General features: G+C 48.2%; 1 protein-coding gene across 1 annotated transcript in view; it reads left to right on the top strand.

Annotated features, from left to right (window-relative positions):
* Window positions 1-26,080, top strand: part of POLA1 (DNA polymerase alpha 1, catalytic subunit) — a 1,864,208-nt gene that overhangs the window by 539,307 nt on the left and 1,298,821 nt on the right. The gene's annotated exons all lie outside the window — the stretch shown is intronic.

The raw sequence follows: 26,080 nt of genomic DNA on the forward strand, positions 1-26,080 counted from the left end.
CCGTTTACAGGCGAGCCTAAGTTTGGCAGAGTTGAGAAACTAGAATGTAGATAAAGGACCCAAATTATGAAAATAAAGTATAGGATTTATCAAGTACAGTATAAGGTTTGCATGGATTTACATATATTTGCTCCTTCATTGCATATTCTCGCAAACATTGCACATTTCCAGCTATGCTCCTTGTTCACTATATTTACTAGAGTGGATTTTCTGTAATGCTCACAATCCACTACAGTTATCATGCAACAGATGTTAGAAGTGCAAAAGCATTTTCCCCGCAGGATTATTTTTCCTGTTGAAAATAACCTCCACACGCTCAATCAATACAATCTGGGTGGTGCACAGTTCTTTCACATGTCCCCCCCCCCCTCCCTCCCCCCATCCTAGCTAGTGTGGAACCTCATTTTGTCACCTTTTTCACAAGTTATCAATTTGTACAATTCACCTTATTAGTAGATTGCCGGTCGTAGTAAGTCCCATAGGCGAGAGTACATGTTCACCAATCAAAGAATTACATGTTAGTTTTTTGTGTTCACGTAGCTTAAACATAAATACGCATCAATATTGTACGTGTGAACAAGTGTTTTGCTCGGACAATGCTCTTTTAACGTGTCTATAGACTTAATGACTTAATCCAGTGGTTCTCAACCTTTTGACTTCTGGGGACCCCCACTTACCCATTACTGGAATCCGGGAACAACCCACGCAGGCATTACTAGAAGCCGGGGACCTCAGACTAAGCATGGTCGATGCTTTGAACTGCAAAGCAATAAAAAAAAGCATTGGCATTGTCAATAGGTCTTCTTTTTTGGACCTTATAAGTATTTAGTTATGCAGCACAATATCCTTGGGGCAACAATAACTGTTGCATGGTTAAACACTTATAAGGTTGCAAAGGTGAGACCTATTGGCTATGCCAATGCTTGTTGCTTAGGTATTTAAGCCAAGAGAAATTTCTTATGGGGTAACCCAATATCCCTCAGAACCTGGGTAATACAATAATAGTTTCAACAATGGCTCCGTCGGGTATGAACACAATTGCTTTGGATCATGTATTTATCTTTGACTCAGGTATGGGCATAACATTTCTACTTATTATGCTGCCTCTATTAGGCCATAGAAGTGCAAAACCAAACAATGGGGAGAGTCAGTCAAACATTTTAATCACTGAATTATCATTTCATACATTATTTTGTTTGTTCTTCTCAACTGACACCTTCAAATATGCATTAAAATTTACAAAATACGGCGCAACAATTCAGTTTAGTGAGCAAAGTGACATAGTGTGAAATAAATGTGACACAGTGACATCAAGTGATCTATATACATGTGCGTGAGAAAATGTTTAAAGGGAAAAGAAGGATTTAGAAAGGCCAATTCTTATTTTGCTGACACTCAAAACCAACAAACTATATTCAATAGATGTGGTATGTTGGACATGGTTGGCTGGTCCTTTGTGAGAGTCTGTCGACGTTTCGACCCTGGGACTCCTTATTTATGGGTCTCTAGCGGGTCTTCTTCAGGACGGGGGCAGGTAAGGAGTAGTTGCGCCTGTTGGTTCAATTAAAAATTACATTAAAAACCATCAGGTTTGGATTTTTGGAGTTTGGCCTTTCTAAATCCTTCTTTTCCCTTTAAACATTTTCTCACGCACGTGTATATAGATCACTTGATGTCACTGTGTCACATTTATTTCACACTATGTCACTTTGCTCACTAAACTGAATTGTTGCGCCGTATTTTGTAAATTTTAATGCATATTTGAAGGTGTCAGTTGAGAAGAACAAACAAAATAATGTATGAAATGATAATTCAGTGATTAAAATGTTTGACTGACTCTCCCCATTGTTTGGTTTTGCACTTCTATGGCCTAATAGAGGCAGCATAATAAGTAGAAATGTTATGCCCATACCTGAGTCAAAGATAAATACATGATCCAAAGCAATTGTGTTCATACCCGACGGAGCCATTGTTGAAACTATTTAGGTATTTAAGCCAGGTAAACATTCCTAAGGTACAAGGATGGACAGATGTAAAAGTCTTAATTATGATAGTTTATATGCAGAAGATAGTCAGAAATGGACGCCAGATGCATTTTTATTGAAGTTTTTTTAATTGTTATTACAATATTGCAATTAAAAGGTAACTTTAAATTGTTAGCTTTTTCTAGTATAGCTTCTTATAGCAGTTTAGAAATGTTGAAATATTGATCTGAAAGAAACATGTTAGATTCCTTACCTTAGAATATCCCCAGGCATCAGACTGAATCCGGAAAGTTTTCGTCAGCAGTACCCTTGCGCATCGGTAGGCGTCGTCTGCGGCCCCGCGTCCTTCGGCGTCATGATCGCCGGGATGATGTAGTTGGAGTACTTAGATGCCGCCCTCACGCGCTGAGGTCATTTCTTTTTTCCGTGCCACCAAGCGCAGATCCGGGAAGAGCTAGTACCCTAGTCATTTTTTGACTAACATTTTGGCAATCTTTTTCGAGTCCATTTGACTCCTGGTGCCGTTAGGGATGCCTGGATTCAAACCGTACTACGGCTGTCACCGCCTGATGTCGGTGACCGACCCCCACCACTGGTGTCACTACTGCCTCTGGCCGATTTCGACTACCGGGCCTCGACCTCAAAAGCTAGGCGGGAGTGGTCATGCAAGCTCCTCGAGATCTGGCTGTCGGCTCCGCGCCGCTAGAGGTCCCGGTCGAGGAGGAAGTAGAGGGCCCGGTCGCGGAGCCGGAGCCCACACCGTTCGTCGGGCTCCAAGTCCTCGCATTCAGGTAAGTCGAGGCAGTCTAAAAAGAAGTCTAAGAAGCGACATCACACTTCTGACTCCCCTCGCCGGTTGTGCGACGTGGCTGAGGGTTCAGGTGCCACCACCCGCGCAGCTCTGCCGGAGCCGCAGGCGTCACATCTGGTCCCAGACCCTCCGATCCCTGGACTGCGTGCGACGCCGGAAGAGATGTGTGATTTCCTCGTGGCCATGAGGATTCACTTCCTTCTGTCGAGGCCTGCCGGCGCGCCTTCGGGCCCCGCAGACCCGACTAGGGGCCCTAGCGAGCCGACCGCTTTGTCTCTGGCACTGTCGTCGACTTCGGTCCCGACGCCACAGGGCCTTGGGGGATCCAGGTCTGGATCCTGGTCGACGCCAGTTGACCTCACGACTCCTCCGCTGGTGCCGACCCTATTGGTGTCACTTCCGGCACTGTCTTTGGACAACGCCGCCCCGGGTCCAGAGCGCGGCGTCGCTCTGCGCAGTTTCCGGAGTCGATGAGTGATCAATTCACCTATGACCCGGCTCCGTCATTTCTGCCTGTTTATCAGGACACGGCTGGAGGGGAGGACTGGGAAGGGTCTGAGGACACTCTGGCACAACAGTGCCAGTTAAGTTTGGACTGGGCAGATGAGCTGGGGGAGGCCAGTGGTCTGGACACATCGCCTGACACTGGATTAATCTCTCCTCCCTCCGTGGCTACGGAGGAGGGTGCTACGAATGGTGTGGTGTTGCGCAGGGCAGTCAAGGCCTTGGCTCTTGAGCTCCCTGCTGCGGCTGTGAGGACTAATCTCCTCACTGAGGTGCTTCAACTGCCAGTAAGCTCTTCGGAGCCTCTCCTGTCGTTCAATGAGGCCCTCATGGACGTTCTGATGGGCACTTGGTCCGAGCCCACCACAGTGCCCCCTGTAGATCGGAACGTGGCCCGACCCCACTGCCCGACTCCGGGCGACCCCCTGCTTTCTGTCCGTACACCCCACCCCGAGAGCCTGGTGATCCAGGCCTCTATGTCCCAGACCGCATTCCCAAATGCCCCTCCAGATCGGGAATCCAAATGGTGTGACCAGTTTCACAAGAAACTGTTCTCCTCACTTAGTCTGGGGTTGCGGTCTATCAACACTGCTTGCCTTTTGGGCCGCTACACCCACTCCTTGTGGGACACGGTTGCGGATGTGCTGCCCTAGTGTTCGGAGGAGGCCCAGGCATGGCTCGCCCAAGCACTTTCTGAGGGGCGGGATTACAGCACGTTATTCCATCAGATGTGGACTTGATACCACGGACTCGCTGAGCAGAGCGATTTCCCTGACGGTGGCGATCCGTCGTCACGCCTGGCTGAGGTCCGCCAATTTTTAGGGGGATATCCAGTCCATACTCATGGACATGCCCTTCGATGGCTGTCGCCATTTTGGCGACAAAGCAGACAGTACGAGAAGGGCAAAGGAGGCCTACACCCTATCTTGGACCTTCGGAGCGTCAATGGCTTCCTCCGTAAGGAGAAGTTCAAGATGCTGACTTTAGCTCAGTTCCTGGCTGCCCTAGACCCTGGAGACTGGATGGTAGCATGGGACTTGCAGGACGCGTATTTTCACCTCCCTGTCCTGCCGGCGCTACCTGCGGTTCACGGTAGACCTTGAGCACTTTCAGTTTACTGTGCTCCCCTTTAGCCTCACCAGTGCCCCTCGGGTGTTCACTAAAGTGATGGCGGTGGTCGCTGCTCATCTGCGCAGATCAGGGTTTTCAGTCTTTCCCTATCTCGACGACTGGTTGTTGAAGGCGGGCTCGCACCGGACAGTCGTCTCCCACCTCCAGACTATGGCCGATCTCCTGCACTCGCTGGGGTTCTCCATCAATGTGCCGAAGTCACACCTGTGCCCCTCTCGGAAAGCTCCTCTTCATCGGAGCGGTACTGGACTCGGCGCAGTTTCAGGTTTATCCCGCCGCGCAACGGGTTCGGGATATTCAGGCTCTGATTCCGATCTTTCAACCTTTATCCCGGGTTTCGGTCAGGCTGATACTGCAGCTCCTGGGGCTAATGGCCTCCTGCATCCTGCTGGTACATCACGCCAGGTGGCGGATGCAGGCTCTGCAGTGGGACTTGAAGTTTCAGTTGGGCACAGCATCAGGGCAACCTGTCCGACCACGTTCTGATCTTGGAGGGCAGTGGTTGCTCACGGACCGCTTTTGGGTCAGTGGCAGATCCCTCTCCCTACCCAACCGGAGCACATAGTGGTGACAGATGCATCCCTCCTCGGATGGGGGGGGGGCACATGGGAGAGGCGGAGATTAGAAGCCTCTGGTCTCCGGCGGAGTCCCGGCTCCATATCGACCTTCTGGAGCTGCGGGCGATCAGACTTGCACCAAAGGCATTCCTTCATTCTGTCCGGGGAAGTGTAATGCAGGTGTTCACGGACAACACCACCGCCATGTGGTACTGCAACAAACAGGGCGGGGTGGGGTCGTTGACCATTTGTCAGGAGGCTCTGCGCCTCTGGATATGGCTGGAACACCAGGGCGTCACCCTGGTGGTTCAACACCTGACAGGTTCCCTGAACGCCAGGGCGGACAAACTCAGCCACCGTTGCATGATGGATCACGAATGGCGTCTGAACTCAGACGTGGAGCGAGGTCTCTTTCACCAGTGGTGGGAGAGCCTTGATTAGATCTATTCGCCACTGAAGAGAACACGCAATGTCGTCTGTTCTGCGCGTTGGAATTTCCAAGGCGGCACTCGCTCTGAGACTCTTTTCGTCGCGAGTGGAGCTGCGGTCTGTTGAACGCCTTTCCGCCTATACCACTTGTGCCCAGAGTGCTGAAGATCAGGCGAGACCGGGCCCAAGTCATCCTTGTGGCTCCGGACGGGGCACGAAGATACTGGTATATCGAGCTACTCAGCATGTCAGTCGATCCCCGATTTGTCTGCCTCTTCAGGAGGACCTTCTGTCGCAGCAGCAGGGGATGGTCCTCCACCCGAACCTGTCCAGTCTCCACCTACATGCCTGGAGATTGAGCAGTGACAGTTGAGGCCATTTGACTTGCTTCCTGAAGTCTGTGATGTGATTCTGGCAGCCAGGCGTCCCTCCACAAAAACGGTATACGCCTGATGGTGGGATACATTTGTAGCGTGGTGCACAGCAAAGGCTGTGGATCCACTCTGTCCCTCTTTCAAAGGTTCTCCTCTTTCTTTTTTCTCTTGCCCAGCAGGGCTCTTCTCTGGGCACTATCAAAGGCTATCTCTCGGCCATTTCAGCCTTCTTAAGGCTTCCTGATCAGCCTTCTCTTTTCAAGTCCCCTGTTGTAAATAGATTCTTGAAAGGCATCACACACATGTTCCCTCCTGTTCCTTTCGTGATGCCTCAGTGGGACTTGAACCTTGTACTTATCTGATGTGCGCTCCCTTTTAGCCACTTCATAATTGTCCTCTTCATCTTCTGACTCTTAAAACTGCTTTCCTGGTTGCCATCACCTCTGCCAGAAGAGTGAGTGAGCTCCAGGCTCTATCTTCTAAACCTCTTTTCCTCTCTGTCCATCTGGACGAAGTTGTTCTGAGGACTCGTCCTTCTTTCTGCCCAAGGTGGTTACAGCCTTCCACATCGGGCAGTCCATCACCTTGCCCACCTTCTTTCCGCCTCCGCATCCCTAGGAAGAGAGGCTCCTCCGTCCGGACCCAAAACGTGCGCTCTTTTTGTCTAGACCGCCCACGCCAGTTCCGGGTGGACGACCAGCTCTTTGTTGGTTACGTGGGCGCTAAGAAGGGACTGGCGGTGCACAAACGGACCATCTCTCGGTGGGTCGTTTTATGCATCAAGGTCTGTTATACCGTGGCAATGAAGGAGCCACCTGTGGGGCTGCACGCCCATTCCACTCTGTCCACGGCGGCTACTACTGCCCTAGGTCGGGGAGTCCCCTTGCAGGACATCTGTCAGGCAGCTACGTGGGCCTCGCTGCACACGTTTGCTTGGAACTACTGCCTGGGAAGCCAAGTCCAGAGAGATGGCTTTTTCGGCCGTTCCGTTCTCCAGGACTTTCTGTTATGATCTTGGTTTTTAAACCCACCACCGGGGTTGGTATTGCTGGGGTATATATTTTAAGGTAAGGAATCTATCACTAACGTGTCTCTCTCAGATGCACAAGTTACTTACCTTTGGTAACTTTATAATGGTAAGAAACATTAGTTAGTGTTCGATTCCTTACCGCCCAGCCATCCTCCCCGTTCTGCGAACTGATATCTAGGGTTAAGGTATCTCCCTTTGAGGACCCTAGTTTCATGGCACCAGTGTCTGTTTCTTGCATGGCTCTGCGTTCCTGGCACGGTAAGCTATATACAGAACTGAGGTCCGTGCGCGAGGGCGGCATTTAAGTTCTCCAACGTCATCCCGGCGATCACAACGCCGACAACTGACCAGAGCCACAGACGACGCCTAATGACGCGCAAGGGTACTGCTGACGAAAACTTTCCGGATCCAGTCTGACGCCTGGGGATATTCTAAGGTAAGGAATTTTAACACTAACTAATGTTTCTTACAGATATATCGTTACCGAAGGTAAGTAACTTGTACAAATGTCTGATAGCACTAAAGAGCCTTGCTAGCTCTAAGTGCTCTTCACAAACACTTTTGCGCTCTTATACCGGCTTTTTTTCATAGTTTCTTTTCTTAAACCATCACTTCTTAACCCTTCACAACACAGTATTGCTTTTGGAAGCAAGGCAATTTATAAATGCTTTGGTCTGAGCTGATTTATCCTGTAGAAATAATTACACTGCATTCAGGCACGCTGCTTTTGTATTTTTTACTAAATGTTTGTATTTTATTGCAATGCCTTTTGTTAAAATGATCTTTGAATGATGGTGCATAGGGGAAGCATGAGAAGGAAATAGCAGGAGATCCCTTGTGCATAATGATCCAACAGATGTGCCCAGAGTCTAATCCCCATAAGCCTGGAAATCCCTCTGATGGGGGATGTTGGAAGGAACCAGATGGGAACAGCCTTTTGCTCTTTTATCTCGCCTTCCCTTCAAAGCCTTCCTGCGCCTCCCCTTCAAAGCCTTCCTGCGCCTCCTTCTAATTCTTAACTTTGCTAAGAACAGTACATCTGAATGCACGCTAGAGCAGCACCCACCGTAGCAAGTCTGAAAGGAAGGTGGAAAGAAGCCACAGAAAAAGAGGCAACTGTGCGAATCAAAACACAAGGGCCATAATGCTGCAGCTTTAAAACTGGGAGCAATGAACATAAGCTGCAGGCTGCATAGTGCATTGAGACCTTCAGGCCGACATGCTTTTCAAAAGGAACAAGCATTGGCTGCGATTTCACAGGATTCGCTCTGTGCAGGGGGAGGGGCGAGCAAGACAGAGTCTCAGCAAGGCGCGCGAGAGGAAAGCCATATGGTGCCTCTGCTCGTAAGCGCGCGCCTGCGCACATATATACGCATGCTGTAGGCCGGCCCTGGTAGCATTTTTTGAAGCCCTTACTAAAAGTCTTGCCAGAACAGCGCATGCACTAGGTCAGGCGAGACCTAAAAAATACAGATAAAAAGCATTCATCAAACAAATATTTAAATAACACAGTTTACTTAATTCTTCAACACAAAATAAAATCAACATTTTAACGGAAAGGTGAGGATTTTTCTAAATTAAGTCGAGGAAACTTTTTTCATACTATATTCTGTGTGATGCTTATGCACTGCTCTCACAAATCAATCTGAGGCCACTAATTTAATTTATAGCGTCCAATTACAAATTCCACATTTACAGTACATTTTAAAATGTTAAATTATACATTTAGCTTCTTTATTTATATTCACTTTATTAATCTGTTAATATATAATTTTCGAAGTAGTCGCGCCCCCCTTTGGTGGCTTGTGGACCCCGGGGGTCCCCGCACCACAAGTTTGGAACCACTGAATCCATGTATCAAAACTTTAGTTAACTTTCAAAAATGTCACTGTAATCTATGGCTCCTAACCCTGAAATTCTTTAATGTGAAAATGAGCATTACTTGACACTTTGTCTAAATTGGAGCTTGATTCCTCTGTCACCTGTATGATCCATTCAGTCCAGTTCCCACTGAAACCTGACCCATAGTGACACAGTGGGTCATATTACACAGGGTGCCCAGTCTGTAGCCCTCCGTCTCCCACCACAAAGCAACCTCAGGGAATACACTAGTTTTTGGGGGTCGGACAGGATACCCTTCAGTAGTAAGATGGGGTGCCATTTATAGAATGGTAACTGCATGACATGCATGTTAAAATGCATTCTAGTATTCTGAAAGGGTCTATATTCTTTACCATTATGTAGATATAGCATTAAGTAACCACCCTCCATTTAGTCATATCTCAGCAGACTTGGACAGTGTGCAGAAATCTATCCGTCTTTATAGCAGGCTGGCTTCAGCAGCAGTGTTGCATTTTTGGTTACTTAAGTTGCTCATTCCCTTCCTCTGCATATGAAGAGCACCAGGTAGGGAATTCCAGGAAGTGTGAACATTGGACCACAGAGAGCCACAGGCCCATGGCAATCTCCCAGTAAATCGGACTTAGTATTGATGATTTTATTAAGCCGCCATATTGTATGGTGAAGATGCAACACCAAATTGTAGCGTTCCTTAATGTAACATTTAATCCTCTTGGTTCATAGCGCAACTTCAAAGTCTTCCGTTCAATACAGAGATCAAGGAGGTCAGAAGAAAATCAAGTTCCCTGAAAATTTGCCTTGGCAACAGGCAAAGAAACCCTCTTATTTAAAGGTTTTCAATGGCACTAGCTAGACCCGGAGGTTTTCAATCACTTTACGTATAATGCAGGGTCGTTCCATAGAAGTACATACAAGCATACAGATCAAACCTAGAGGTACATCCAAACATACATATCCAGGAAATTGTTAGGCAGTCAAGGTAGTTGCAAGACATTGTAACAGAACAAGTTTATGGCGTGAATGACAAAGAGGAAGCTTAAACAATCAAATAAAATGCCTGCCTTAAAGGCCTAAAAGGATTGTGTGACTCCTTGGGAGCATAGCTTAGTTTGAATATTAAGATATTTGTTGAGCAGAAGCTATTTAAGGTCCCATTTGAAGCATGGAAAAGATGGGTTACAGTGGAGATCTCCAGGGAGTGCGTGCCAGAAAGAAGAAAGAAAGAATCCCAGGAGCATTTCCAGAAAATGAGCGTATCTGTGAGGATTTCTTTTTCAGTTTGGGAGGAATGAGAAGATATGAGTTAGAGCTTCTCAGAGTCCTGGCTCTTCCTGCTTTGGAAAGTTTGGAACCTAGGTAGTTTGGGTTATGTTTATGAAGGGCTTTGTGGGTGATGCAAGCAGTCTTATAGATGCATCTTCCTTCGATGTGAAGCCAATTGAGTTTCTTGAGGGACGGTGAAATGTGCTCTAATTGTTTAACACCTGTTATTAGCCGGGCGGCCATGTTAAGAGCTGCTGTAAGGGGGCAAGTTGGGTTTTCAGAGTTCCTGTGAATATGGCATAGCCATAATCCAGTTTTGAGAGGACAAGAGACTGCAACACCGGCTTGAAATCATCAGGCAGTGTAAAAGGCCTGATTTTGTTGATATTTTTAAGTGTATAGCGCTCCTTTGGCTGAGTTGCTGATGTGGTCTTTCATTGACCGTTTTTTGTCCGGAGTGATGCCCAAGGACTTTACTGATTTAGATAGTGTAAGAGCGCAGTAAAGGGCGTCCAAGTTAGTGAGCCAAACTTGGATTGGAAGACGGTGGTTGTTAGGGGAGAAAAGTAGTATTTTAGTTTTGTTGAGCTTCAACTTTAAGTGGTGGTTGTTAAACCAAGTTTGTACCTTGATTATTGTATCATTGTATTGAATGATGTCTCTCGGTGAATTATTACTGTAGTAAAGTTGGGTGCCATCAGCATACAGGTGATATTTTATCACTGCTTGGTTCAAGATCAGAGTAAAAGGTTCCAAAAAGAGATTGAAAAGAGCAGGGGAGAGAATTGAGCCTTGGGGTACACCATGGGGAATTAGTGTTGTTTTTGATACAGTTGTTGATTTGTATTTGTTGCAAGCAATGTTGCAGGTACGAGGTGAGCCAACTAAGACTGCCATTGATACAACTGTGGTCTTGAGTGTCTCAATTAATGCTGGGTGGTTAACAGTATCAAGAGCTGCTGAAAGGTCAAGTAGGATTAGGAGGCATGTGTCCCCTTCATCCAAGTATCGAATGTCATCCGCGATATTGAGCATAACAGTTTCTGCGCTACAGCCTTTTCTGAATCCTGACTGGAAGGTGTCAAGGAGATGGAATTCCTCTATATGATGGTTGAGTAGTAGGACGCATTTATCCATTGTTTTGGCTAGGAACGGGAGGTTGGTGACAAGTCGGAGGTTACTGAAGCCATTGGGGTCAGCCCCTGGTTTTTTAGGTCGAGCATAGCACAGTGCACATGGGCTGCTCTATGGGAGGCTTTTTGTGAGCGCTCAAAACTTCATGTGGGTCTAACTCCTCCCACACATTCTATTGGCCTTTGCGTGTGGCTTTGAATAATGAAAGCACGCAAATGGTCCAAGGAGGGCGCATGTCCCACCTCTTCTTGAAATGTTCACTCCCACAGCGTTTTGCAATCGGGAGCGGCGTGCAGGGGTGCAGCTGCATTCCTCGTCGCGTCTTGGATGAGGTTACTACAGCGCATGGTTGCTTTCGCGGCCGCGCTTGTTCCTACATGCTGTTGTGGCACAATAGCTATGTATTTCCCTGACTGCATTTTAAGAGTGCTGCTTTTCAGCATGTTTGTTTTCCTTTCCGTCCTTTAATCGTTGCAGCGCACGGTACTGTTTCCACTTCACTTATTCTCCCCGGCTTCTCCCAACACTACCCACACCGGACTGTACAAATGTCTGACCGCATTTTAACCCCTTCCACGCTCATGACGAGCTGGGCTCGTCATGAAGTAGCCTGCTGCTACACTGATGACGAGCCCAGCTCGTCATGAATGCATGAGGATCCCGGAATCCCAGCACAGCAGGGGAATTCCCATAGCATTCAAGTGGTTAAGAGCACTGCTTTTCTGCATGTTTTTCACTTAATCGTTTGCTGCAAATTCTGTCACCAACTCTTGTTTCGTGTAAAGTGGTCCAAAGTCCTTGGCCATGTTCGCGGTACAGGAACCTGTTTAAATATATGAATACATTTGGAATTTCAAAAGTTTTCAGTTGTTTCTGCTTGACGCATCAGCGGGCATTTGCTTTGGGTGGGAAACCCATACTGTGCATGTTCATGCTTTTAGAGCTGCCTCTCTGTTTATACCAGGCAGCGAGGATATCACTGTGCTACCCCTGAGTCTGCAACATTTGTAGCCTCTGCTACGAGTGCCGTCACCTCTGAAGTTTCAGTTTTATTCTGAATTGTCCATTCTGACTATAATCATCACAGAATACTCTGAGCTGCAGATCACCTTGCTGATGAACCCAGGAAGAGCTGCCTGGCATAAGCGGGGTGGCAGGGACAAGTCCACAGCAGCCTGCGAGTCACCACCTCTGTCACTATGGGGCTCATTGACAAAACATGTGCGGTTCTGAAGAGGCGGCTGATACGGCAGACTCTAGCAGCCATGGCTCTCCGTGTCAATGGCAGCAACAAGCTGAACTTTTACCCATGTGGACATGACTCTAGAAGGATTTAAATTCCCAGGAAGCCGAAAAGATGGATAATTTTGTTAGATTTCTTTCCTTAGTGAGGTCTTTGCTTGAGCATTTACACAAATTGCTTAAACCTAAAAAAAAAATTTGATGTTTCAATAGAAATACACCATTCTGCACCAAGGTAATGATGGTAGGTATTTTGGTTACATGTGATTGCAAACACTCTGTGACCAAAAAGAGGTCCTTTTTTTTCCAAATTTTAATACTACTAAAAAGCATAAAAACATCACAGCAAATGATCCACCCGATGATGCAGTACATCAGATAAGTGCTGTGGTTCAAGTTTTTATTTTATTTTAAACTTTACTTTATGTATTGAAGCATTACAAGCATAGCATACAATGTGGTCATAAGATAGCATAGAGTAATAGCTTTGTTTCAAATAAGAAGACATAACCAGGTAATACAATAAAAACAAACATTAGCCACATAAAAAAAGGACAATGATTGTTTACAACGCCACACAAATCAATCCAGACTTCTGATGTAAAGGCAAAATAATCAGTACCAAAGTGCATACCGTGGGGCAAAGGTCGATAGTGCGACCGACGATCAGTCCGAGGTTTGCTCCGTCTGAGACCATAAGTACTCCTTTAAAGGGACCCAGAAGTCTTTGGGCCGGGATGACGACGGCAGTTCTTCTGAATAAAATTCTAATTGTTCATGGCAGAAAGCCATATCCTTAAGCCACAAGTCTACATTCGGTTTTAATTTACTGTCCCATGTAAACAGCACCCGCCTTTTGGCAAGTAACAAAGCCACTCGCACAAAACGACACACTAACGATTTACATTGAGGAGTGTAGGTTAGTAAACATTCTAATGGCGTACATGGCAGGGCCAGGCCCGTCATCCTGTGTATCAGAGCAATGACTTTTTCCCAGTATCTAAAAACTGCCCCACACTGCCATGCGAGGTGCAGAAAGTCAGCCTGATCCCTACCACACCGCTTGCAGCAGGCCGAATCCCGCAGACCCAGCTTGTGCAGTTTTTGGGGGGAGTAATAGACCTGGTGTAGGAATTTTATGTGTATGATTTGTTCCCATATGTTTTCTGTAATTGGAGGGAGCAGTATCGAATTCCAGCGGGCAAAACTCTTATCGTGGCCAACGGCCGTTTCTCCCTGTACTGCCTTATAGAGTTTACTTATCAACCTCTTCCGGTTGGGGGTGACTATCACCATCTGTAGTGCCTGAGACACAGGTGGCTCCTCGGGGAATGTAGTGTAGTGAACGCTTATCGCCTGACGCAGTCTATGACCAGTGAACTGGAAGAGTGATGTGGGATGTTGTACATAATCAAAGTGGTGCTCCGGGATATATTGCCCGTCAACGTAGAGATCCCCCATTAGTGTTACTCGCACCTCTCTGTGTCGACATGGTGCCCCGTTCTTGCACTACCGAAATGGCGTCATGCCCAGATAGTGGCAGATTAGGAGCATATAGTGGAAGTCTATTGGTTCTCCTCCTGATTTCCTGCCATGCCCGCACCGTGATGTCGATGGTGTTATCTCATGTTTAGGTGTATGACTGTTAAAGTGAGTAAGAATTCCCGTTAGTAGCACTGGGTATGTATCGACGCCCTCTACTGCGACATGAGGCAAGAAATCATGCGGTTTAAACCAAAAGTAAGCATATTGTGCCTGGCTACATAGATAATACACATAAAAATCCGGAGCTTGAAAGCCTCCCCTGTCAAAGGATTGTGTAAGAGTATGCCAGCTTAGTCGGGGCTGTTTGTTTCCCCATACTAGTCGCAGCAACTGAGACCGAAGTTGTTTGAAGAAGTGTTGTGTAAGGCGAACAGGAACATTACATAATAAATATAAGAACCGCGAAAGGACAACCATCTTAATCAGGGCAATGCGGTCTGACAGCGAAAAAGGCATTTTCACCCATCTATCCACCTGTTCATTGAGCATAATGTAGGCCCGGCCATAGTTTTCTTTAATGACCACATCTGGGTCTCGATGGACCCACACTCCAAGATATTTCACTGGGTCCACAGACCATACGAGAGGGTATTCCAGCTGTGGTGTAGTGGTGACTTGTGTCGGGGGAATAATGATGGATTTTTCCCAGTTAATTTGGAGACCTGAGACGAGGCCAAATTTTATGTACTCGCGGATCACCGGAAAGAGGTATGTGTGGGGTTCCCGGACATAGACAACAATGTCATCTGCATAGAGAGATATTCCCACAGGTCGATTGTGAAACGACAAGGCAGCTGCTCAATGACCCTGTCTGATTCTGCAAGCTAATGGTTCTAAAATGAGGGCATATAGTAGAGGGGACAGGGGACAACCCTGTTGGGTCCCTCTCTCCACAGGAAACTGCTCCGAAGTAGTCTCACCAACTCGCATCCTAGCAGTGATGTCAGTATAGAGAACTTGCACCCATCTGATGTTAACCGGGGGGAAGCCCATCGGTGAAGCATGAAGAAGAGGCATTTCCATTCCACAGAATCAAAAGCTTTCGGCGCATCTAATAATTCGGCCGCAGCAGGTAGGTCAGGATTTAACACATGGAGCATAGCAAATATGGTTCGGAGATTTAGGGAGGTGGAGCGCTCAGGGATGAAACCGGATTGGTCATATTAAAGGCTGTAATCGAGTGGCTAATATTTTCGCAAGAATTTTGGCATCCAAATGTATGAGCGAAAGAGGGCGGTATGAGTCGCAGCTTGTTGAGGACTTATCTTTCTTCAACAGAGTAATGACGAGGGCCTGTCGGAGGGAGGGGGGAAGATAGCCGGTGTCATGGGCTTCCGCGTATATTTCAAGTAAATGAGGAACGAGAAGATCCGCATAATGCTTATAGAATTCCGCAGTTAAACCATCGGGCCCCGGAGCTTTGTTGTTGGGTAGAGATAGAATGGCCTCTCTAACATATTTCTCATCTATGGGTAACCCCAGATATTTCCTGTGCCCATCTGATAACCACGCGATAGCTGTGTCTTCAAGGTAAGCAGACATGGCCTCCTCCGACATACCACCTCTAGCGATGCATAGAACTGTCTGAACTGCTCAACAATTGCGTCGTGTGTGTGGTAGGATGTGCCAGTGCTGTCTATAATGTGGTCAATGGGGGGGGTTTGCTGCCCTGCGCTGTAGCCTATCCGCCAGATTTTTGCCTGGTCTACCTCCCTCACCATATGCGCGAGCCACATGGTGCTTGGACAAATATTTGATTTCTGTTTCTGCTAGTGTGTTGTACTCTTCTGTCAGCTCGCGAATCTGGGCCAATATTTCCATATGGAGCCTTGTCCGTATTGGGCCTCAAGTCCCCTCAGCCACCCCTCCAGCTTCGATAGTTGACCCCTGAGATCATTAAGGATCCCTGCTGTTGTCCCGATGCATACCCCCCAGATCGTTGCCTTAAAGGCCTCCCATAAAGTAGCTTTACTGCTTACTGAACCGGTGATCAAGTCAAAGAACTGTACTATGTTGGCTCGTATAGTTTCAGCAAAAACCGGGTCTAGTAGCGATAGCGCCCTAAATCGCCATGTAAAGGGCCGACACAGAGTATCTGGTGTAGTCATTTCAAATATTACGGGGCTATGGTTGGAGAGGGTACGGGGAAGAATGTCGACCTTCGATACCCATGTGTCTGCACCTTCGCTAAGAAGCCAATAATCTAGGCGAGACAAACTATTAAAAGCTGGCGCTATGTGTGTACCGGCTAGTCTATCCGCATTTCGCTGTCTCCAAGAGTCTACCACTCCAATTTCCTCCATGGCCCCTCTGATACAGTGGGCTACTTTAACCAAGCGGGCCCCAGTACGCTCTGATTTATGGACTAATGTGTTGAGCTCCCACACCCCCCTCCCACACCATAGAACGATAGCTTTAGGCCATGAGCGCAGTACATCTAGCATGTGGAGGAAGGGTGTTTGCGTCATCTACCACTGGGCCGTATGTATTAACAATGGTAATCACGGTCAGCCCTAATTTCCCCTGCACGACTGCCCATCGACCCTCCACATCGACGCTAGTACGAAGGTCTTGAAAAGGCGCCCCTTTTTTAATGAGTATAAGCACCCCTCGTGGATAAGATGAGAATGATGCAGCCAATCTAAAAACTGCCCATCTGCTGGCTGTTACCCTCAGTGTGCTTGTTAAGGTGGGTCTCTTGCAGTAATGTTATTTGCACATCATGCCGATCTAAGTAAGCAAGTACCTGCCTCGTCTTTCTCGGTGTGTTCAAACCTCGGATATTCCAAGTCACATTTAATCGTGTTGCCTCCCAGATGTGACTTGGACCTCGAATCTACGACGATCCCTAAAGTAAAAAAGTATGTGGCAGAAGATAGAAAAAGCATTCAGAACATTGACGAACCAATCACCATAGTTACGGCATATAACACAGGAACTAACCCTCCCTCCCCCCACCCACTTCAGCTGCCCCAATTTGCCAAAGAATCCAACCCTATCTACCCCAACCCTTAAAGGCATCAACCCAGTAACTGGAGACCAACTTAGAACCCACTGGGTAGCGCCTAACAAAAGTACAAGCAAGGAGCACAATAGTCTGAACACCCATGAGGGGACGTAGCGGCGCCGTATACCTCCCGATCTCGCAGGGAGGGGCCGCAGGGATAATACAATATCTACTAACTTGCAACCATCCCATTTATCCGGCCAGTGGGACTGGAGCACAGCACCAACTGCAGAGTACATTCCACCTACATTGAGTGCTAGCAACAGTTACGCACAAATGTGGATAGCAGAAGTTAATGCGTATATTACAATGGAACAATTTAGCACGGCACATCGTACAAAGTGCAACAACGGCCCCAGTGTGGGACTCTCCCGAGCTGAGGGAGAGCAAGAACAAGACCCCTCAGCACGTCAGTAGCTTAATACGGATATATGGAGACCAAGCAAGCGTGTGCGTTTTCGAATACTGATCATACGTAAGGCATTGTAACATGTACCTAGAGTAATAAGAGGAAAAGGAGAAAAAGCCAAGACAAAGAACACTGATACAGCAGAGTTATAAATAAGGCACTCAGTCTTCTACATCTGATAAATGCGACGGGGTACTCCTGCGACGGCGAAGTGATTTTGCGTAATCCATAACCTGCTTGGAATTCGTCAAGATCTTCGCCGCATCTGCTTCACCAATGCGCAGCCGCGCAGAATAAAGCATGGCATATGGAACGCGTTCTTGCATCAGCAGCTTTTTGACCCCTTGGAACTCTTTCCTGGCCGCTTGGACAGTGGCTGTGAAGTCCGGGAAAAATGTGAGCACGTTACCTTGATGGTTGATGGTACCTTTTTGACGAGTGATGCGCAACACCATATCGCGGTCCCTGAAATTTAGGAGTCTGGCAATGATCGGTCTCGCCGGGGCGCCAGGGGGAGGGCGCGCAGCAAGGGATCGGTGTGCACGCTCCACAGCAAACATGGCTGATAAATTATCTGCCCCACAGATCTCACGTAGAAGTGTTTCCACATAGTCCGTGAGCCGCCCTACATTCGTGGTCTCTGGAAGGCCCAGTATGTGCACATTGTTGCGCCGTGAGCGCGCCTCGATTTCCTGCTTCTTAGCTTGTATTACAGCTAGAAGTTTAGAGATGTCCGATGTCTTGGAGGTGACTTGCTGCAGCCCGTACTCCGCGTCGGAGATGCGTTGCTCTGCTTCCCCCAAACGTGCGGCCTGTTTGTCAAGTTTGGAAGAGAAGTGGTCCATCCGGCCATTGAGCGCTTCTATTTTGCCATCAATGGCGTGAAGGCTATCTTGATGGCCGCGAGAGACTTCTCCAGTGCCGTGGTCGGTGGCGAAGCGGCATCCAATTCAGTGTCAGAAGCTGCACTCTGAAGGGATTCAGCACCCTTACGCAGGTCAAACGACCGGAGAGGTTGAGATTTGTCGGGCTTCCCCATGACGGCGTATGGTAGCAAATAGAGATCTAACAGGCTTATTGTGCGCTCCCAGAGTTTTCCACGCAGCGCCGAGCAGGAATTCGTACAGCTGAGGTCAAGCCGTGTAGCAAAACTGGACGTCCTCTCCCGCGTTTCCAATGTGCTGCCTAGCAATGACAGCCCCGCAGAGGGCCCAGAAGACTACCACCCCGTACTAGCGTCTGGGCTCCACGTGTCACCACTAGCAAAGCGCCATCAGCATTTTTGGCGCATAGCATGCATGTTTTGCGAGCTCCCCCATACAATAACTTTACCGCCCGACGCGCTGTATGCACAAAGGGGGGTAAGGGTCAGCTTGTCCTATTGCATGCTACCCGTGCCGCTGCAATCTAAAGACCACGCTGCAGAAGGAATAACAGGGTCCATGTCGCCGTGCAGAAGCTCTTAGTGCTGAGGGCACCCACCAGGCATAGTCTGCTGTGCGTGCAATGTGCTACACCGCAATGCCAACCTCACAGAGGGCCCAAAATACTTTGACCCTGTGCTGTCGTCGTGGCCTCACATTTCCCCACTGGCATTGCGCAGTCCATGTTCCTGACACATTGTATATGTGTTGTGTGCTCCACCAGGCGACAGTCCTAGCGCCAGCTGCTCTGCAGGTGTCAGGAGAGGTGGGGGGCAGCTTGGTCTAAGGCACCGCTGTAGGGTATAGGCTGCGCTGTGGAGGGAATAGTAGGGCCCGTGACACCTCGCAGGGACAGCCAGAGGTGAACAGCAACAGCGGGGGCGCACACGCCGTACCTCAGATTCCGGGTGGGAGGCTCCGATGTCCGATTCACCCCACACAGGAGAATGCAGCAGGAGATAAGGGGAGAAACCCCCGGGCACCGCTTGCCGCCAGGCCGACAAGGCCCATGGCCTACTGTAGCCACAGGAGCCGGGGCCTCGCGTAGAACGCTCCCCCAGATGGATCCTGGACCGGGGGAGCAGCTCGCAGCAGCCACAGCGCTCAGCGGAGGTCCCCCACCTCAGTGGCGCGGAGCGCCGAGCGCCTCCAGAAGCGCTCTCCGCAGTGTCGGCAGGTTGTCCACCAATGCAGTGCCTTACAGGATAGCAGTACTCTGCCTCTGGCAGCGCCGGCTCTGAGATCTGGGACTCATGCGGCCGCCATTACCGCGCGGCCAGCTCTCGCAGAAGGCCCACCCACGCAGCCAGATGTCCGGTGACAAATCGGAGCCCAGCGCTAGGCAGCCCCAGATGTCCGCAGTGATCTGTTCAAATCAGCAATGGATGGCGCAGTCAGAAGAGGATATCTGCAGGATAACTCCTGCGGCCGGCAGAGCTACACTAAGGTGCGGCCATTTTGCCAGACGCCTAGCCACGCCCCAAGTGCTGTGGTTCAAGTTGATTCAAATCCAAACTGCATACCGTGAAATAAATATTAAAACTGTGAACTGGATACATTTTTATCTTTCCTAATCATACCGTGCAAAATTATTTGTCCTCTGCCTCGCTGTCAGTCGGGACACTCCAGGCAGCTCCAGACCATACACTTCTCATTACTACACTGCCTTCAGAGCTTCCACTTAACCTAATCTCCCTGTGGCTTCCCCCAACACCACCCCCCGGCCTGGGGTATGCACGTTAATTTTTACTTTTCTGCTCTCCCACACATCGCTTTCACTGTGATGTCCTCTCTCTCTCTCTTGTGGCTCACCCACTTGCCTGTCTCAGTCATAAACTTCTCCCACTTCCCCCTCCCCTGCTTTCTGACTCCCCTACCCCTACAACCCATCTGCAGTGATGTCTTGCAAACTGATGGGATACCTGCAGAGTGTGGCGAGTACCACAGAGACTCGTGTATCTTGGAGATTTTTTTAGGCCTTGGGCAAAACTCTTTTAGTGACAGAAGGGTGCGCACCCCTTCTCTCCCCGTACAAGTGTAGTAGGCTCCTCTGCTGCACCACTGTGGCCTCCTTTCACCTTTTGGTCTTCCCAAACTCAATCCCTCTCACTGTCCCACCTTTCTCGTCCACCTCTGTCTATCAGAACTGCCCCTCCCATAAATGTTTCCTGAGGCAAAGATGTATTCCTGAATCAGACTGCACGACCCAGTGTGTAGCAATTGTACATTTCTTCAATCCTAAGTGGCACAGCACCCAGGATAATGTGCTGCATGGCTAAACACTTATAAGGTCCCAAAAGAGAGACCTATTGGCTATGCCAATGCTTGTTACGTATGGGTGTGATTTGGCCTAGTACGAGGGAGTCAGGTACATGTGCTGAGGAGAAAGATGTGTTAAAGATTTTTGTCCAGAATAGAGTGATATGGTTGAGGGTTTGTACTAATGTGGATGGGAGGGGATCATTTGAGTGGGAACTCTACTTCAAGTTTGCAATTATATTTTAGACTTCACTCTCTGTCATGGGTTTAAAGTCAGACTAGTTAAGATCATCCTTCAGTTAAAGGAGATCCGAGTTGACAATAGTTTTTCTTGGGGCCATTTGGTCCACAGTAAAGTCTGAGGTGGTAGCAACCATTGGGTAAAGGGAGTCAGCGGGGTTGATCAGTATGGATTTTCGACTTGGATGACGGATTGCTCAATTTTTTAAGTAAAGAAGTTGGCATTTCTTCACAACGTTCATTAGTGGCTGTGTTTTCTTGATAAGAGGCAAGTGTTTGCCGTTTGATGTTGAAGAGCCCCCTAGGTCTGTTCTTAGTGCAGTTAAGCTGGTTACGAAAGAAGGTGGCTTTTTCTCCAAAGATGTGTTTATTACAAGAAAGCTGTGCAGATCGTAGGAGTGCAAGGTGCGTTGGAGAGGGGTGCTGTCTCCATATTCTTTCTGAATGTCTTCGCTGTCTCCTCTCATTGTCGAGGTCGGTGTTGAATCAGGATTTGGATTGTAATTTTCTAGATTGTTTTAGTTTAAGTAGTACCACTTGGTCAAGCACATCAGTCATCGCTGCATTGTAGTGGGTGGTGAGGTCCTCAGCGGTGAGAGTGAGTTTGACTCTGCCCATTGGGTCGGGACCCTGTATTCCAATTCAGTAACCTGGATTTGTTTGATATTCCTAGCCCAATGCATAGGTTTGTTGGAAGGGACTGTGTGAGATCTGAGGTGGGTCTTGATCTTAAACAGTATGAGATGGGGGTCAGACCAGTTAATGGGTGTGATGTATTGAAGTGAGATCAGCTCATTTTTGCTGATTATAGCATCTCGTTGGAGCCTTTGCAATGGGTTGGGTCATTGCAGAATTGTTTGAGGCCATGTATTTCAAGAAGGTTAGTAAGGCAACGGACTGAAGTGTATTCTGGGTTATTATATTGAAGTTGCCTAAGAAAACACCATTCAAGCACGCTATGGAGAACTGTTAATAGGTCAGTAAGTTCCTTTGAGAAGAGGGTGCAATCACGAGGAGGGTGGTAGATGTGAAGTTTGGGGGAAGGTGTCTTTAGCTGAGAGTTCAGCTCCTAGGTATTCGAAAATAGAGTATTTTGAGGTTGTTAAAGGAGTGAGATGGATATCTTCTTTGTGAATGATTGCCAGCCCAACACCTAGTCTCTGTGGTCTGTCCTGTCTCATTACGGTGTAGCTGGGAGGGGTGAGGTCAAGAATGGGAGTTGAGTGTTTATTTAGCCAGGTTTCGGTGAGGAAATATCTATTTCATTATCCAGCGTAGCTTCTGCGATATCAGTAGCGTGTTTTACTGCTGATCTGCAGTTGAGGAGCATGCATGTTAGCTGGCTGGGACTATTGTTTGTGGTATATAGTGTCTGAATAGTTGTGTATTGTGCAGGTGGTCAGGGTGAGGTGAACATTTGAGGTATTCTATTAGAGCCCACAATTACTGGGATAGTGGACAAAGGTTTGTTGATCATATTCTGGGTCATAGTGATGTAAGATTCTATGAGCTCTCCCACTTCCAGATCGGATATATGGCACGTTGTTCGGTGGGGCTGTGGGGCGCACGACTCAAGGGGGTAGTGGTCCAATAGGGATGTTGGCTGAGAGTTGGGTAACCTATCCGTGAAGGCAGCTTCTCCCTACTAGGAGTGTGGTAGCAGGTTTAAGTGGCCTGGATCAGGAGGTCTGTTTTTTTTATTTATTTTTTTTTTTTTTTTACATGTGAGAGGTCTTTAGCTATGGGACTCCTTGATGATTTTTCTTGAGTTGAGGCCAGCGATGTCCTTTTTTAGGTGTATGTCAGTGCGCCTTGTTAAGTATAGGTCAGTGCGACTTGTTACCGTATGTTCGTCGGTTAGGGTGAAATCCCTATAAGTCTTTCTATTGATTACGTGGCTCCACCGCCATCTAGTGGTTGGGTCCAGAATTGTAGTCTTTTGTTTTTCATTTTTTTTTCGGTGACCCACGTGGGCGTCGACATACCACCATTTGGTGTCCTTCGTGACGTCGACGCGCTTTCTCCAGAAGCTCCCGCCTTTGGTCGCCATCTTCAGATTCTTTTTCCGCCGTTGTCTGGATCGTTGTCGAGGAGTTCCAGAGTATTGGGAAAGGAATCAACGGAAAACTGGAAAAATCTATGAAATCGAAGGTTATCATCGCACCCGACTACAAGCCAGGTAGCTGGGACTACTAAGGAGAAGAAATTTTCGAGAGAACTCGTCGTTCACACGAGAATGCGCACACAGGGGCTCCCTGAGCGCAGAAATGGACAAAGCCCCCTTCAAGTTTTGCACCAATTGCCACCACACAAACGACCAGGACCAGCATCCAGTCTGCAACCTCTGCCTGCCGCTCAACCACAACAGCGAGGACTTCTAACGAGTGCTCGGCGTTCACACCCAAGACCCTCAGAGTAAGAGAGAGGCAGAGAAGGGCAAACTACACCATACAGGGGCCTCCTCCATAGCTCCGAGACTTGCGCTTCTCCAGTGGGGAGGAGGACAACATCGCCGGAGGACCAGATGACTGCACGGTCGTCGAAGTCCATAAGAAAACAAAGGAGGTAAGGGAGTAGACAATCCCCATACACTCGACCGACACATGATTGAGTGAGAATGTCCTCGAAGGGAACAGTGCCGTCGAAACACTCGACGAAAGCAACTGCGCCCAGGGACAAACATCCCAGCGAAACCTACGAAAAGGACTCGCAGACGGCGAAGACAGAAAAATCAAGGCCGTCTAAGGAAGCCCCTGAAAAGGACTCCTCTACGCCGAGAAAGGAAGGGTCAACACTGCTTTGACGATGACCGCAAAGCACTCAAACTCTCGACGCTGAACAGGCTGCTGAGATGAAAAGGAGTCTCGAGGCCGAAATGGCGAGCATCCTTCAGCAGAAAGACTTTGACGACAAGATGAGTAAGAACACCATCCCGCCGAAGGCAGAGGTCGAAAGGGGCTATGAAGACCCTAAACCGCTGAAAACGCCTGAACCGGTCGAAGAACAGGAGGAAGAGGCCTTGTATTACTTCGAGGGAGAAGGCGAGGAGGAACAGCTAACCTACCAGGACTCGACGTCCTCGGAGGCGCAAGACTTACAGTGGCATGACTGACGCCGAAATGCCGGAAGGAGTAGACCCATACCCTTCGAGGCCTTCACCACCAGATGATATAGGGATCTATAATATGGTGGTCAAGAATGCTGCACAGACATATGGGGTAAAATTAGATGAGGAGAAGCCCAAGGCTTGCTTTCTCCTGGAGACTCTTACCGACACAAACAAGGAGTCAATTCCTGCCCAGGCTCCCTAGTGTGCTGGACCAGGGCAGAGAGGCTTTCAGGGGGCCAGCTTCATGTAAATCTGTGACCCCGAGAACAGAGAAGTAGTAAAAGCACTCCTCTAAGGACCCTGCATACATACAGGGATCAGTGCTAGCGGATTCCATAATTGCTGCAACAGCTAGGAAAAGGGCCAATGTGCCCACAAAGGCAAAACCACCTCTTGACAAGGAGAGTAGGAGAATGGACCTCACTGGGAGGAACGTAGAACTGAGTGCGGCAATCAATGGCGCATCGCCAACTCCAACGCCCTAATCAACAGACATGCATACCAGCACTGGGAGGAAGTAGAGCAACTCCTAAAGCACCTACCGGATCAGTACCAGCAAAACGCAACCCACCTGGTAGAGGAAGGGAACAACATGGCGAGCACATATTTAAAGTCGGCCTTGGATGCAGTGGAGACGTCCAACAGGCAGGTGATGATTGGGGTGACAGAGAGAAGGCACACATGGCTTGGGATTTCAGGCTTAAAGCTTGAGGTACAGAACAACATCCTGAACACGCCCTTCAATGGAGAACAAGTTTTTGGGACTCCAGTTGACGAAAAGTTAACTCAACTCAAGAAAGACAATGAAACTACAAAGTCCATTGGAGCACTGCAGTTCAGAGGGATGAGAAGGGGTACGTCCTCAAGAAGGCCAAATGGTAGGGGAGGCAACCAACCAAGTACCTTGCACCAAACCTTCCAACAAGGTTGTCAGGGAAACTGCCAGGGCCAGCAGGGACAGCAGCAGCAGAACTTGCAGTACCAGCCACGAGGCCAGTGCTTTCGAGGTCGTCCAAACGGACGAGGACAGGCACGGAGAGGAGGGCAACTACCCACCTCCCAGTGACTTCGTCGAAAGGCAAACGCCTACCCAGGTAACACCTCTAGGGGGGGCATCCAAAGAGAAGAAAAGTCCAAGAATAGATTTCGCAAGACACATTTGCCCGAACATATAACACCAGTAGGAGGCAGAATAAGGAACTTTCACCAAGAATGGAAGAGGGGTCACAACGGACAAATGGATACTAAACATCATACAATACGGATACTGTATAGAACTACTAAAACAACATCCAAACAAGAAGCCAAACACCAAGGCGCACTCTGCAAAAGAACTTTCACTCTTGCTACTAGAGGCACAGGAACTGCTCAACAAGGAGGCAATAGATAGTACCGTACAAGGAAAGAAACAAGATTGTTTATTCCAGTTACTTCCTCGTACCAAAAGTGGACGAAACACTAAGGCCTATCTTGGACCTAAGGTTCTTAAACCCGTTCATAAGGACACAAAGATTCAAAATTACATCTCTGCAAGAAGTAATACCCCAGGTACAGGAAGGGGATTACATGGCAACTATAGACTTAAAGGACGCGTACTTACACATCCCCATCCACAAAGGACACAAATGCCTACTAAGATTTGTGATCAGCAAGACTCACTGCCAGTTCACATTGCTCGCATTCGGGCTCAAATCTGCTCCAAGGGTGTTTACAAAATGCCTAGCAGCAGTAGTAGCGCACCTAAGGAGGCAGGGAATACATGTATACCCCTACCTCAACGGCTGGCTCGCGAAGGCAAGCTCCTACAGCCAGTGCAAACAACACTTCTAGCAGGTGATATAAACACTAATCCAACTGGGGTTTTCTATCCATTGGGGAAAGTAGTCAATAGAGCCAGAACAGGTGAAGATATTCAGGGCAGAGATCAAAATCATACTAGGCAAGATGTTCCCCAGCAAAAAGAGAACTTTGACAATAATGAAGTAAACACGTCTGTACCGCAAGGGGCAAGTTCTGACAGTGAGGACCATGAGCAAACTAATGGGAATGAGGGCGTCCTGCATAGACCTGGTGCCAAATATTCGACTTCACATGAGACCATTCCAGGAACTGATACAGCAGCAATGGTCACAGGCAACAGGGAAGTTGGGAATATCTAGTGGTTGTCACACACGCAGTGCATCAGGAAATAGCGTGGTGGAACAAGGAAAACATATCACAGGGGAAACCATTCACACAACCAACTCCAACAGTGACCATCACAACAGA

Source organism: Lissotriton helveticus, chromosome 8, assembly GCF_964261635.1.
Source record: "Lissotriton helveticus chromosome 8, aLisHel1.1, whole genome shotgun sequence".
Classification (NCBI taxonomy): domain Eukaryota; kingdom Metazoa; phylum Chordata; class Amphibia; order Caudata; family Salamandridae; genus Lissotriton; species Lissotriton helveticus.